The 15218-nt window shown below is 44.0% G+C and overlaps 1 long non-coding RNA gene across 1 annotated transcript; it reads left to right on the top strand.

The window, feature by feature from the left end:
• Positions 1–8: 8 nt before the first annotated feature.
• LOC107307769 lies at positions 9–6405 on the top strand. Its single transcript, XR_004305862.1, has 3 exons — positions 9–54; positions 2029–2174; positions 6351–6405. It is a non-coding gene; the product is annotated as an uncharacterized LOC107307769 (long non-coding RNA).
• Positions 6406–15218: the final 8813 nt, after the last annotated feature.

Below are 15218 nucleotides of genomic sequence, written 5' to 3'. Positions count from 1 at the left end.
GGGTTGTAATGGTGTCCTATGGGGAGATCTACCACTGCGGGGGGGCAGGGCTCGGTCAGTATGGGGCTATGGGGCGCTATGGGGCTCTATGGGGTTCTATGGGGCACTATGGGGTCTCTATGTGTCTCTATGGGGCTCTATGGGGTATCTATGGGGCTCTATGGGGTCTCTATGGGGCTCTATGTGTCTGAGGTATCTGTGGGGCTCTATGGGGCGCTATGGGGTCCCTATGGGTCTCTATGGGTCTCTATGTGTCTCTATGGGGGTCTATGTGTCTCTATGTGTCCCTATGTGTCCCTATGTGTTTCTATGGGGTCTCTATGGGGCAGGCCTTGCCGCGGGCTCCCTGCTGTGGGGCAGCTATGGGTCCCTATGTGTCCCTATGTGTCTCTATGGGTCTCTATGTGTCCCTATGGGTCCTTATGTGTCTCTATGTGTCTCTATGTGTTCCTATGTGTTTATATGGGGTCTCTATGTGTCTCTATGGGGCAGGGCTGGCCGCGGGCTCCCTGCTGTGGGGCAGCTATGGGTCTCTATGTGTCTCTATGTGTCTCTATGGGTCCCTATGGGTCCCTATGTGTCTCTATGGGTCCCTATGGGTCTCTATATGTCTCTATGTGTTTCTATGGGGTCTCTATGTGTCTCTATGGGTCCCTATGTGTCCCTATGTGTCCCTATGTGTTTCTATGGGGTCTCTATGTGTCTCTATGGGGCAGGCCTGGTCGCGGGCTCCCTGCTTTGGGGCAGCTATGGGTCTCTATGGGTCCCTACGTGTCCCTCTGGGTCTCTATGGGGTCTCTATGTGTCCCTATGTGTCTCTATGTGTCCCTATGTGTTTCTATGGGGTCTCTATGTGTCTCTATGGGGCAGGGCTGGCCTGCTGTGGGGCAGCTATGGGTCTCTATGTGTCTCTATGGGTCCTTATGGGTCTCTATACGTCCCTATGTGTTTCTATGGGGTCTCTATGTGTCTCTATGGGGCAGGCCTTGCCGCGGGCTCCCTGCTATGGGGCAGCTATGGGTCTCTATGGGTCCCTATGTGTTTATATGGGGTCTCTATGTGTCTCTATGGGTCTCTATGGTGTCTCTATGTGTCCCTATGTGTCCCTATGGGTCCCTATGTGTTTCTATGGGGTCTCTATGTGTCTCTATGGGGCAGGCCTTGCCGCGGGCTCCCTGCTGTGGGGCAGCTATAGGTCTCTATGGGTCTCTATGGGGCTCTATGTGTCCCTATGTGTTTATATGGGGTCCCTATGTGTTTCTATGGGGTCTCTATGTGTCTCTATGGGGTCCCTATGTGTTTATATGGTGTCTCTATGGGGCAGGCCTGGCCGCGGGCTCCCTGCTGTGGGGCAGCTATGGGTCTCTATGTGTCCCTATGTGTCCCTATGTGTCTCTATGGGTCCCTATGGGTCTCTATACATCTCTATGTGTTTCTATGGGGTCTCTATGTGTCTCTATGGGGTCCCTATGTATTTATATGGTCTCTATGGGGCAGGGCTGGCCGTGGGCTCCCTGCTGTGGGGCAGCTATGGGTCTCTATGTGTCTCTATGGGTCCCTATGGGTCTCTATGGGTCTCTATGGGTCTCTATGTGTCTCTATGGGTCCCTATGGGTCTCTATGGGTCCCTATGTGTCCCTATGGGTCTCTATGGGTCTCTATGTGTCTCTATGGGTCCCTATGTGTTTCTATGGGGTCTCTATGTGTCCCTATGGGTCCCTATGTGTTTATATGGTATTTATATGGTGTCTCTATGGGGCAGGCCTTGCCGCGGGCTCCCTGCTGTGGGGCAGCTATGGGTCCCTATGTGTCCCTATGTGTTTCTATGGGGTCTCTATATGTCTCTATGTGTCCCTATGTGTCCCTATGTGTCCCTATGTGTCCCTATGTGTCCCTATGGGTCCCTATGTGTCTCTATGGGTCCCTATGTGTTTCTATGGGGTCTCTATGTGTCTCTATGGGGCAGGCCTTGCCGCGGGCTCCCTGCTGTGGGGCAGCTATGGGTCTCTATGGGTCTCTATGGGGCAGGGCTGGCCGCGGGCTCCCTGCTGTGGGGCAGCCGTTACGCTCTGGACCCCGAGCTCCGTGGGGCGGAGTTTGAGCGTCTGACGCAGCGACTGGACGTGGGGTTTTGGAAAAGCTTCTGGAACCTGACGGAGAGTCAGCTGCTGGCTGTGAGTAACACTAAATCAACCCAAATCAGCCCAAAATGACCCAAAATGGGATTAAATGGGCCAAAATGGGCCAAAATGGGCCCAAAATGACCCAAAATGGGATTAAATGGGCCCAAAATGGGATTAAATGGGCCCAAAATGACCCAAAATGGGCCCAAATAGGACCGAAATGGGCTGAAAATGGGACCAAAATGGGACAAAATGGGACCAAAATGACCCAAAATGGGAACAAATAGGACCTAAAAGGGACCAAAATGACACAAAATGGGCCCAAAATGACCCAAAATGGGACCAAAATGACTCAAAATGGGACCAAATGGGCCCAAAATGACCCAAAATTGATTCAAAATGGGAACAAATAAGAACAAAATGGGCCCAAAATGACCCAAAATGGGACCAAAATGACCCAAAATGGGCCCAAAATGACCCAAAAAGGGCCCAAATAGGAACAAAATGGCACCAGAATGGGCTCAAATGGGCCCANCCCAAAATGACCCAAAAAGGGCCCAAATAGGAACAAAATGGCACCAGAATGGGCTCAAATGGGCCCAAAATGACCCAAAATGGGCCCAAATGGGAACAAAATGACCCAAAATGACCCAAAATGGGCTTACGTGGGACCAAAATGGGACCAAAATGGCCCAAAATGACCCCAAAATGGCATCAACTTTGGCCTCAAATGGGACCAAAATGACCCAAAATGGGACCAAAATGACTCAAAATGGGACCAAGTAGGACCAAAATGACCCAAAATTGGCTTAAATGAAACCAAAATGGGACCAAAATGGGACCAAAATGATCCAAAATGGGACCAAATAGGACCAAAACGACCCAAAATGGGCTTAAATGAGACCAAAATGGGCCCAAAATGGGAACAAATAGGACCAAAATGGATCCCAAATGGGACCAAAATGATCCAAAATGGGACCAAATGGGCCCAAAATGACCCAAAATGGGCCCAAAATGACCCAAAATGGGATTAAATGGGCCCAAAATGGGAACAAAAGGACCCAAAATGGGATTAAATGGGAACAAAATGGGCTTAAATGGGCCCAAAATGACCCAAAATGGGATTAAATGGGCCCAAAATGACCCAAAATGGGCCCAAATAGGACCGAAATGGGCTGAAAATGGGACCAAAATGGGGCCAAATAGGACCAAAGTGACCCAAAATGGGAACAAGTAGGACCTAAATGGGCCCAAAATGACCTAAAATGGGCTTAAATGGGACCAAAAAGACCCAAAATGGGACCAAAATGGCCCAAAATGGGAACAAATAGGACCTAAATGGGCCCAAAATGACCCAAAATGGGACCAAAATGACCCAAAACGGGCTCAAAATGGACCTAAATGGGCCCAAAATGACCCAAAATGGGACCAAAATAACCCAAAACGGGATTAAATGGGCCCAAAATGACCCAAAATGGGCCCAAATAGGACCTAAAATGGGCTTAAATGGGCCCAATATGACCCAAAATGAGAAAAAATAGGACCTAAATGGGCCAAAAAATGACCCAAAATGGGACCAAAGTGACCCAAAATGGGACCAAAATAACCCAAAATGGGATTAAATGGGACCAAAATGACCCAAAATGGGCCCAAACTGGGAACAAAATGACCCAAAATGGGAACAAATAGGACCGAAATGGGCTGAAAATGGGACCAAAATGGGCCTAAATGGGACCAAAATGACCCAAAATGGGATTAAATGGGCCCAAAATGACCCAAAATGGGATTAAATGGGAACAAAATGACCCAAAATGGGATTAAATGGGAACAAAGTGACCCAAAATGGGCCCAAAATAACCCAAAATGGAACCAAAATGACCCAAAATGGGCTTAAATGGGACCAAAATGATCCAAAATGGGACCAAATAGGACCAAAACGACCCAAAATGGGCTTAAATGAGACCAAAATGGGATTAAATGGGACCATATGGGATATCCCATATGGGATTATGGGGTTCCCATATGGGATTAAGGGTTCCTCTATGGGATTATGGGGTTCCCATATGGGATTAAGGGTTCCTCTATGGGATTATGGGGTTCCCATATGGGATTATGGGTTTCTCTATAGGATTATGGGGTTCCTCTATGGGATTATGGGGTTCCCATATGGGATTAAGGGTTCCTCTATGGGATTATGGGGTTCCCATATGGGATTAAGGGTTCCTCTATGGGATTATGGGGTAGGCCCTTCTTATGGGATTCAGGATTCCTATATGTTATAATGTTGTCCCATATGGGATTATGGGTTTTTCTATAGATTATGGGTCCCCATATGGGATTATGCAGGTTTCTCTATAGGATTATGGTTCCTCTATTGGATTATGGCGTGTCCTGTCGTATGGGATTATGATATTCCCATATGGTAGGATTATGGGGTTCCCTATATGGGATTAGGCGGTTCCTATATGTTATAATGGGGTTCCCAGATGGTATATTAAGGGTTCCCATATGAGATTTTGGGTTCCTCTATAGCGATTATGGGTTCCTCGTTGAGATTATGGGGTTTCCATATAGGGATTATGGGTTATCTCTATAGGATATGGGGTTCTCTCTGGGATTATTTGGGTTCCCATATGAGATATCAGCTTTCCCATATAGGGATTATGTGGTTTCCATATGGATTATGGTTTCTCTATAGGATTATGGGGTTTCCCATTGGTGATGTATGGTTCTTCTATGGGATTATGGGGGTTCCTCTATAGGATTATGCGGTTCCCCATATGGGATTAAGGGCTCCTCTTATGGGATATCGAAGCGTTCCCATATGCGGATTATGGGTTTCTCCTATAGGATATGGGTTCCTCTATGGGATATAAGGCGTACCCAGTTAGTGGGCATTATGGTTTCTCTACCGGTTATGGGTTCCCATTATAGGATGTATGGGTTTCTCTATGGGATTATATGGGCGTTTCTACTATGTGGGTATTGGGGTTGCCTCAATAGGATTATGGTTCCTCTAATGACTATAAGGGGTGTTCCCATATGGGATATGGGTTTCCCATATGGGATTATGGGGTTCCTCTATGGGATATCAGTGTTCCCAATGGGATTGATGGGTTTCCATATGGGGGATTATGGGGTTTCTCTATAGGATTATGGGGTTCCTCTATAGGATTATGTGTTCCCTTCATATAGGATTATGGAGGGTTCCTCTATGAGGGGGGGGATTTATGGTTCCCCATAGGGATTATGGGTTTCTTATAGGATTTGGTGTTCTCTATAGGATTATGGGTTTCCTATAGATTATGCGGTTCCTCTATGATTATGAGGTTCCCGATATGGATTATGGGCGGTTCCTATATGGGATTATGACGTTTCCCTTATAGATTAAGCGGTCCCATTATGGGATTATGGGTTTCTCTATAGGATTATGGTGTTTCTCTATAGGATTTGGGGGTTCCCATATGCTGATATGGGTTCTTCTGATGAGATTATGTGTGTTGTTCCTCTATTAGGATTAGGGTTTCCATCTATAGATTATGGGGTGCCCATATGGGGCATTATGGGGGTTCTTCTATAGGATATATGGCGGTTCCCATATTGAGGAATTATGGGGTTTCTCGTTTAGGGATTATGGGGTCCCCAGGATGGAGATTATGGGTTCCCATATGGGATATCAGCTTTCCCATATGGATTATGGGTTTGCCATATGGATTATGGTGTTCTCAATAGGATTATAGACGTTCCCAATTATGGGATTTTGGGGTTCCTATATGTTTATAATGGGCCGTTCCCCATATGGGGATTATAGGTTCCCATATGGGATTTTTGGGGTTCCGTATATTCTTATAATGGGGTTCCCATATGGGGATTATGGGGTTCCTCATATAGATTATGGGGTTCCTCTATAGGGTTAATGGTTTCTCTATGGGATTATGGGGCTTCCCATGTATGGGGATTAAGGGCTTCCCAGATGGATTATGGGGTTCCACATATGGATTATGGGTTTATCTACAGGATTATGGGATTCCTCTAAAGATTATTGGGGTTCCTTATGGGTTCCCATATGGGCGATTTAATGGAAATTTCCCATATGGTGGATTATGGGTTTCTCTATGGGATTATGGGTTCCTTATGGGGTTCCCATATGGGATTATGGGGTTCCCATATAGGATTCTGACTCCCCCCCTATATATGGGTCCCTCACCCCACTCTTTCCCCCCATAGTCAGTAGCAGCGGCCGCGTCCCCCCGATGGGGCTGTTAGGCGTCCTGGCGCTGCCCCCCGACCCCATAGAGGGCTGCCCTTATAGGGGGGGACCCCGCGGACCACCGTCACCATACCCCCCCCCCGTGGCTCACACCGGACCCGGCCCCGTCTACGTCAGGCTGCTGAGCTACCAGATGAGAGAGGGGCAGGTACGGCCCTATAACTTTATATGGGATTATGGGGTTTTATATGGGATTATGGGGTTTTAGGGATTATGGGGTTTTATATGGGATTCTATGGGGTTTATTATGGGAATTTCTATTGGGGTTCTATGGCCATTAGGTGGGGGTTTTAGAGTGGCGTTTATGTGGGTTTCTTATTGGGGTGCTGAAGCTATCAATGAGAGAGGGCACGGTACGGCCTATACTTATAGGGGATTATGCGGGGTTTTATCATGCGGTATATGGGGTTTTATATGGGATTATGCGGGTTTTATATGGGATGTACGGCGTGGTTTTATATGGGCTTATGGGGTTATTAATGCGGATTATTGGGCGTTATATGGGATTATGCGGGTTTTTATGGGATTCTATGGCGTGGTTTATTATGCGGATTATATGGGTTATATTTAGGGATTATATGGGGTTATTATGGGATTATTTATGGGCGGTTATATGGCGATTAAGATGGGGTTATTATGGGATTATGGGGTTTTATATTGGGATTATGGGGTTTTATATGGGATTATGGGGTTTATTAATGCGGATTTTTGGGGTTATTAATGGGATTGGATGGGTTATATATGGGATTTATGGGGTTATATGGATTATGGCGTTTTTTTATATGGATTTCTATGGGTTATATGGGATATATGGGCGTTTTATATGCGATTATGGGCGTTTTATATGGGATTATGGGGTTTTATATGGGATTATGGGGTTTTATATGGGATTCTATGGGGTTCTATGGCATTATGTGGGGTTAGAAGTGGGTTTATGTGGGGTTCTATGGGGCTGCTGTCCTATCAGATGAGAGAGGGGCAGGTACGGCCCTATAACTTATGGGGTTATATGGGATTATGGGGTTTTATATGGGATTATGGGGTTTTATATGGGATTATATGGGGTTATATGGGGTTATATGGCATTATGTGGGGTTAGAAGTGGGTTTATGTGGGGTTCTATGGGGCTGCTGAGCTATCAGATGAGAGAGGGCAGGTTACGGCCCTATAACTTATGGGGTTATATATGGGATGTATGGGTTTTATATGGGATTATGGGTTGTATAATTGGGATTATGGGGTTATTATGGGAATTCTATGGGGTTCTATGGCATCTAATGTGGGGTTGGTGAAGAAGTGGCGTTTATGTGGAGGTTCTATGGGGCTGCTGAGCTATCAGATGAGAGAGGGGCAGGTACGGCCCTATAACTTATGGGGTTATATGGGATTATGGGGTTTTATATGGGATTATGGGGTTTTATATGGGATTATGGGGTTTTATTATTGGATTATATGGACCGGTTTTATTTATGCGGATTATGGGTTTTATATGTATTATGGGTTATATGGGATTATGGGGTTTTATATGGGATTATGAGGGTTATATGGGATCTATGGGGTTTTATATGGGATTATATGGGATTTTATATGGTGATTATTGGGGTTTTTTATTATGCGGATTATGGGGTTTTTTATATGGGATTAATGGGGTTTTATATGGGATTTATTGGGGTGTTATATGGGATTATGGGGTTTTATATGGGGATTATGGGGTTTTATATTCGGGATTATGGGGCGGTATATTGCGGATTATATTGGCGAGTTATATGGGATTTATATGGGTTTTCTATTGGCATTATGTGGGGCTTAGAAGTGGGTTTTATGTGGCGGTTCTATGGGGGCTGCTGAGCTATCAGATTGAGAGAGGGCAGGTACGGCCCTATAACTTATGGGGTTATATGGATTATATGGGATTTATTATGGCTCTCACATGGGGTTTTATGGATTCTATGCGGTTCTATGGCATTATGTGGGGGTTAGAATGGGTTTTATGTGGGGATTCTATGAGGGCGCTGTCCTATCAGGATTGAGTGAGAGAGGCGGCAGGTCTACGGGCCCTATAACTTATGGGTTATATGGGATTATGCGGGTTATATATGGGATTATTTGCGGGTTTATATGGGATTATGGGGTTTTATATGGGATTCTATGGGGTTATATGGGATTATATGGGGTTATATGGATTATATGGGGTTATATGGGATTATGGGGTTTTATATGGGATTATGGGGTTTTATATGGGATTATGGGGTTTTATATGGGATTATGGGGTTTTATATGGGATTATGGGGTTTTATATGGGATTATATGGGGTTATATGGGATTATGGGGTTTTATATGGGATTATATGGGGTTTTATATGGGATTATGGGGTTTTATATGGGATTATGGGGGGTTTATTATGGTTGATTCTATGGCTTATATGGGATTCTATGGGCGCTAGACATTATATGGCAGTTTGTGGGGTTAGAAGTGGGTTTATGTGGGGTTCTATGGGGCTGCTGTCCTATCAGATGAGAGAGGGGCAGGTACGGCCCTATAACTTATGGGGTTATATGGGATTATGGGGTTTTATAATGGTGATTTACTGGTTTTATATGGGATTTCTATGGGGTTCTATGGCATATATGGTGGGGTTAGAAGTGGGTTTTATGTAGGGGTTCTTATGGGCTGCTGAGCTATCAGATGAGAAGAGGGGCAGGTACGGCCCTATAAACTTATGGGGGTATATGGATTATGGGCGTTATATATTGCGCGATTATGGGTTTTATATGGGATTCTATGGGGTTCTATGGCATTATGTGGGGTTAGAAGTGGGTTATGGGGGTTCTATGGGGTGCTGAGCTATCAGATGAGAGAGGGGCAGGTACGGCCCTATAACTTATGGGGTTATATGGGGATTATGGGGTTTTATATGGGATTATGGGGTGTTATATGGATTATGGGGGTTTTATATGGATTATGCGGGTTTTATATGGATTTATATGCGGTTATATGGGATTAATGGGGTATATATTGGGTTATATGGGGTTATTATGGGATTATATGGGCGTTATATGGGATTATGCGGGTTTTATATGGGATTATGGGGGGTTTTATTATGCGGATTCTAATGGGGTTATATCGACGATTATATGGGGTTATATGGAGGGATTAGTAGGGTATATGGGGTTTTATTTAATTGGGGGGGTTATTATGGATTATATGGGGTTATATGGGATTGATGAGGATTTTATATGGGATTATTGGGGTTTTATAATGGATTCTATTGGGCGTTATATGGATTCTATGGGTTCTAATGGCATTATGTGGGGTTAGAAAGTTGGGTTTATGTGGAGGGTTCCCTATGGGGGCTGCTGTCCTATCAGATGAGGAGAGGGGCAGGTACGCGCCCTGATAACTTATGGTGCGTTAGTAATGGGATTATGGGGTTTTATATGGGATTATGGGGTTGTATATGCGGATTATGGCGGGTTTTATATGGGAATTATGGCGGTGTTATATGGGATTTAATGGCCGGTTTTATATGGGAATTATGGGGTTTTATATGCGGATTCTATGCGCGGTTATATATGGGATTATGGGCGTTTTATATGGATTATGCGGGTTTTAATGGGATTATGGGGTTATTAATTGGGATCATGGGGTTTTATATGGGATTTATGGGCGTGTTTATATGGCGATTATGGGGTTTTTATATTGGGATTTCTATGGGGCTTATATGGGATTATGGGCGGTTTTATATGGGATTTATTATGGGGTTATATGGCGATTCTTATGGGGTTTTATATGGGGATTATATGGGTTATATGGGATTATATGCGCGTTATATGGGATTATATGGGGTTATATGGGATTATATGGGGTTCTATATGGGATTATGGGGTTTTATATGGGATTCTATGGGGTTATATGGGATTCTATGGGGTTATATGGCATTATGTGGGGTTAGAAGTGGGGGTTATGTGGCGGTTCTACCTGCTGCTCCTATCAGATGAGCAGAGGGGCAGGTACGGCCTAGTAACTTATGGGGGTTATATGGGATCTATGGGCGTTTTATTATGGATTATGGGGTTTATATATGGGATTATGGGCGGTTGTTTAGTATAGGATTCTATGGGGGTTATATGGCATTAGTGGGGTTACGAAGTGGTTTATGTTGGGTTCTATGGGGTGCTGTCCTTATCAGCATTGAGGAGCAGCGGGCAGGTACGGCCCTATTAACTTATGGGGATTTATATGGGGGATTATGGGAGTTTTTATATTGGAATTATGGGTCTTTAGTATGCGGATTATGGGGTTTTTATATGGGATTTTATATGGGGTTATATATTGGATTAGGGGTTTTTATGGGAATTTTTATTTTTGGGCGGTTTTATATGCGGATTACTCGGCGGGTTATATGGGATATGGGGATTTTATATGGGATTATGGGGTTTTATATGGGATTATGGTTTTTATGGCATTTTCATGGGTTATATCGGGGCATTATGGGCGAGGTCCTCCTTATAAGGGAATATATGGGGGTCCTTTATAGGAAGGCGATTCATCGGAAGTGCTTCTAACCATGGGAGTATCAACCTGTCGGGAGGAATTATAATATCCATATGGAATTAGTCATGAAGTGGGCGGTTATATGGGATTATTGGGGTTTATATATTGGGATTAGATGGGGTTTTATATGGGATTATGGGTTTATATGCGGATTATGGGTTTTATGAGTCGCGGATTTATGGGTTTTATAATGGGATTATATGCGGGTTATATGGGAATTATGGGGTTTTATATGGGGATATATGAGGGTTAATATTGGCATTATTGGGTTTATATGGGATTATGGCGGTTTTATATTGGGATTTATATGGCGGTTATTATGGGATGTTATGGGGTTTTATATGGGATTATGGGGTTTTATATGGCGATTCTATGGGGTTATAATGGCTATTATGGTCGGGGTTAGAAGCGTGGGCTTATTTGGGGGTCTCCTATGGGGCTTGCTGTCCTATCAGATGAGGAGAGGGCAGGTCACGGCCCTATAACTTATGGGGTTATATTGCGCGATTATGGGGTTTATTATATGGGATTATGGGGTTTTATATGGGATTCTATGGGGTTATATGGGATTATGGGGTTTTATATGGGATTATGGGGTTTTATATGGGATTATGGGGTTATATGGGATTATGGGTTTTATATGGCGATTTATATTGGGGTTATATGGGATTTCTATGGGGTTCTATGGCACTTCCTATGTGGGCGGTTAGAACGTGGTTTATGTGGGGTTGCTATGGGGCTGCTATAGCTATCAGATGAGAGAGCGCGGCCACAGGTACCGCGGCCCTATAACTTATGGGGTTATATGGGATTATGGCTCTTATATGGGCATGTATGGGGTTTTTATATTGGGATTATGGGGATTATATATGGATTTATGGGTTTTATATGGGATTCTTGGGGTTATATGGGATTAGGGGTTTTATATGGGATTATGGGGTTTTATATGGGATTATGGGGTTTTATATGGGATTATGCCGGCGTTTTATATGGAATTATATGCCGGTTATTATGGGATGATGGGGTTATATGGGATTCTTATGGGCGTTATAAAGTGGGTTTATGTGGGGTTCTATGGGGCTTGCTGCTCCTATCAGATGAGAGATGGGGCCAGGTACGCCTATAACTTATGCGGGGTTATATGGGATTATGGGTTTTTATATGGGATTATGGCGGGTTTTATATGCGGATTATGGGGTTTATATTGGGAACTTATGGGGTTTTAATTATGCGGGATTATGGGCGTTTGATATGGGATTATGGGGTTTTAATATATGCGGTTATTATGGGGTTTGTATATGGGCATTATGGGGTTTTATTATGGGATTTATGGGGTTATCTAATGGGATTATGGGTTATTAATGGGCTTATGCGGTTTGTATTAAATGCGGATTAGGGGGTTATTAATGGGTTATGGGGTTCATTAATGGGGATTTATGGGGTATTAATGGGGATTATGGGGTTATTAATGGGAACTTATGGGGTTATTAATGGGAATCATCATGGGTTATTCAATCGGGATTATGGGGTTATTAATGGGGTTATTAATAGGGATTATGGAGTTATTAATGGTGGTATTATGGGAGTCTATTAATGGGATTATTGGGCGTTATTCATATGGTGATTCTATGGAGTTATATGGCCATTATGTCGGGGTTTTAAGAAGTGGGGGTTTATGTGGGGTTCTATGCGGCGCTGCTGGTCCTATCAGATGAGAGAGGGGCAGGTACGCGCCCTACTAAAAACTTATGGGGTTTTATATGGGATTATGGGGTTTTATAGGGATTATGGGGTTTTATATGGGATTATGGGGTTTTATATGGATTATGGGGTTTCTATGAGATTATGGCGGGTTTCATATGGGCGATTCTATGGGGTTATATGCGGATTAGTATGGGGTATATGGGATTATGGTTTTGATATCGGGATTATGGGTTTATATTGGGATTATGGGGTTTTATATGGGATTTTATGGCGGTTGTTTATATGCGGATTGATGGCGGTTTTATATGGGATTATGGAATTTTATATGGGATTATGGGTGTTATTAATGGTGACCATTTATGGCGGTTTTATATGCGGATTTTATGGGTTATTAATGGGATCTATGGGGGTTTTAATGGGATTATATGGCGGTTATATGGGATTATGCGGGTTTTATATGGGATTATGGGGTTTTATATGATTCTTATGGCGGCGTTCTATGGGATTATGTGGGGTTTAGAAGTGGGTTTATGTGGGTTCTATGGGGGCTGCTGTCCTATCAGATTGAGAGAGGGGCAGGTACGGCCTATAACTTATGGGTTATATGGGGATATCATGGGGTTTTATATGGGGGCGGGATTATTGGCGGTTTTATATGGGAGATTATGAGGGTTTTATATTGGGATTCTTAATTGGGGTTTCTTCTCGGGCATTAGTGGCGCGTTAGGAAGTGCACGGTTTATGTGGGGTTCTATGGGGCTGCTGGTCCTATCCAGCAGAGAGAGGGCAGGTACGGCCCTATAACTATGTGACACGCACCGGTTAGACTGCCGCCGCACAGGTAACCGTCGCACAGGGGTTATATGGGATATACTGGCGGTTTTATATGCGGATTATGGGGTTTATATGAGGATTATGCGGGTTTTATATGGGATTTATTGCGGGATTTTATATGGATTCTATGGGGGTTATAGGGGATTATATCGCGGTTATAATGGCGATTATATGGGGTTATATCGGATTAGGGGGCGTTTTATATGGGATTATGGGGTTTTATATGGGGATTAATATGGGCGTTTTATATGATTATGGGCGTTTTATATGGGATTATGGGGTTTTATAGTGGGAAGATTCTATGGGGTTTATAGTGGGATTATATGGGGTTATATGGGATTATGCGGGTTTTATTATGGCGATTATGGGTTTTATAGTGGATTATTATTGGGGTTTTATATGGGATTTATGGAGTTGAGGTTTTATTATGGTGCGATTATGGGGTTGTATAATGGGATTTATGGGGTTTTATATTGGGATCTCTATGGGGTTCTATAGAGCATTATTGCGCGGTTATGCCGGATTATATTCGGTGTTATTATGGGATTATGGGGTTATTATATAGGGATTATGGGGTTTATATGGGGATTATGGGCGTTATTTATGGATTCTATGGGGTAATGCGGGACATTCTATGGGTTTTATGGCCATTATGTGGGGGTTAGAAGTGGAGTTATATGTGGGGTCCGTATCTTATGGGGCTGCTGAGCTAATCAGATGAGAGAGGGCAGGTACGGCCCTATAACTAATATGCGGGTTATATGGGATTATGCGACGCGTTTTATATGGGATTATGGGGTTTTATATGGGATTCTATGGGGTTATATGGCATTATGTGGGGTTAGAAGTGCGGTTTAATGTGGGCGTTCTCATGGGCTGCTGAGCCTAATCAGATGAGAGAGGGGAGCAGGTACGGCCCCTATAACTTATGGGGTTATTATGGGATTATGGGGTTTTATATGGGGGATTATGGGTTTATATGGGGCAATCCTCTATGGGGTTCATGGGCATTATGTGGCGGGTTAGAGTGGGTTTATGTAGGCGCGCGTTCTATGGGCTGCTGTACCTAATCTCAGCATGAGAGACGGGCACGGTACGGCCTATAACTTATGCGGGTTATATGCGGATTATGCGGGCGTTTTATATGGGATTATGGCGTTTTATATGGGATTATGGGGTTTATTTATGGGATTATGGACGGTTTTATATGAGGATTAGTGGGGTTATTTATGGGATTATCGGCGGTTATTAATTGGGATTATTGGCGCGTTATTAATGGGATTTTGGGGTATTAATGGATTTATGGGGTTATTTATGGGATTTTGGCGGGTTATTTCTGGCTTTATTGGATCATTACATTCTAATCTGTGGTAATACTCGACGATCAGGGTCTATCGTGCACTCCTGCCACTGCCCCACTCGCTGACTACCTGCTTCGTCCACCGAGAGAACTCTCCCTTCTCTCTCGTCTACTCTATCACCCCGATATACTCACGCAAACATTAGCATCTTACTGCAAATTAACCCATCTCCTCCCCAATCCCCCCTATTATCCCCCCTATTATTCCCCATATCCCCATTATCCCCCTATATCCCCCCATATTCCCCCTATATCCCCCTATATCCCTCCTATATCCCCCCTATATCCCCCCTATATCCCCCCTATATGCCCCCATATCCCCCTATATCCCCCCATATCCCCCTATATCCCCCTATATCCCCCCCCAGCTAGG

Source organism: Coturnix japonica, unplaced genomic scaffold (assembly GCF_001577835.2).
Source record: "Coturnix japonica isolate 7356 unplaced genomic scaffold, Coturnix japonica 2.1 chrUnrandom883, whole genome shotgun sequence".
Taxonomy (NCBI): domain Eukaryota; kingdom Metazoa; phylum Chordata; class Aves; order Galliformes; family Phasianidae; genus Coturnix; species Coturnix japonica.
Note: the sequence above shows the minus strand (reverse complement) of the source record. Positions and strands in the feature narration are given on the sequence as shown.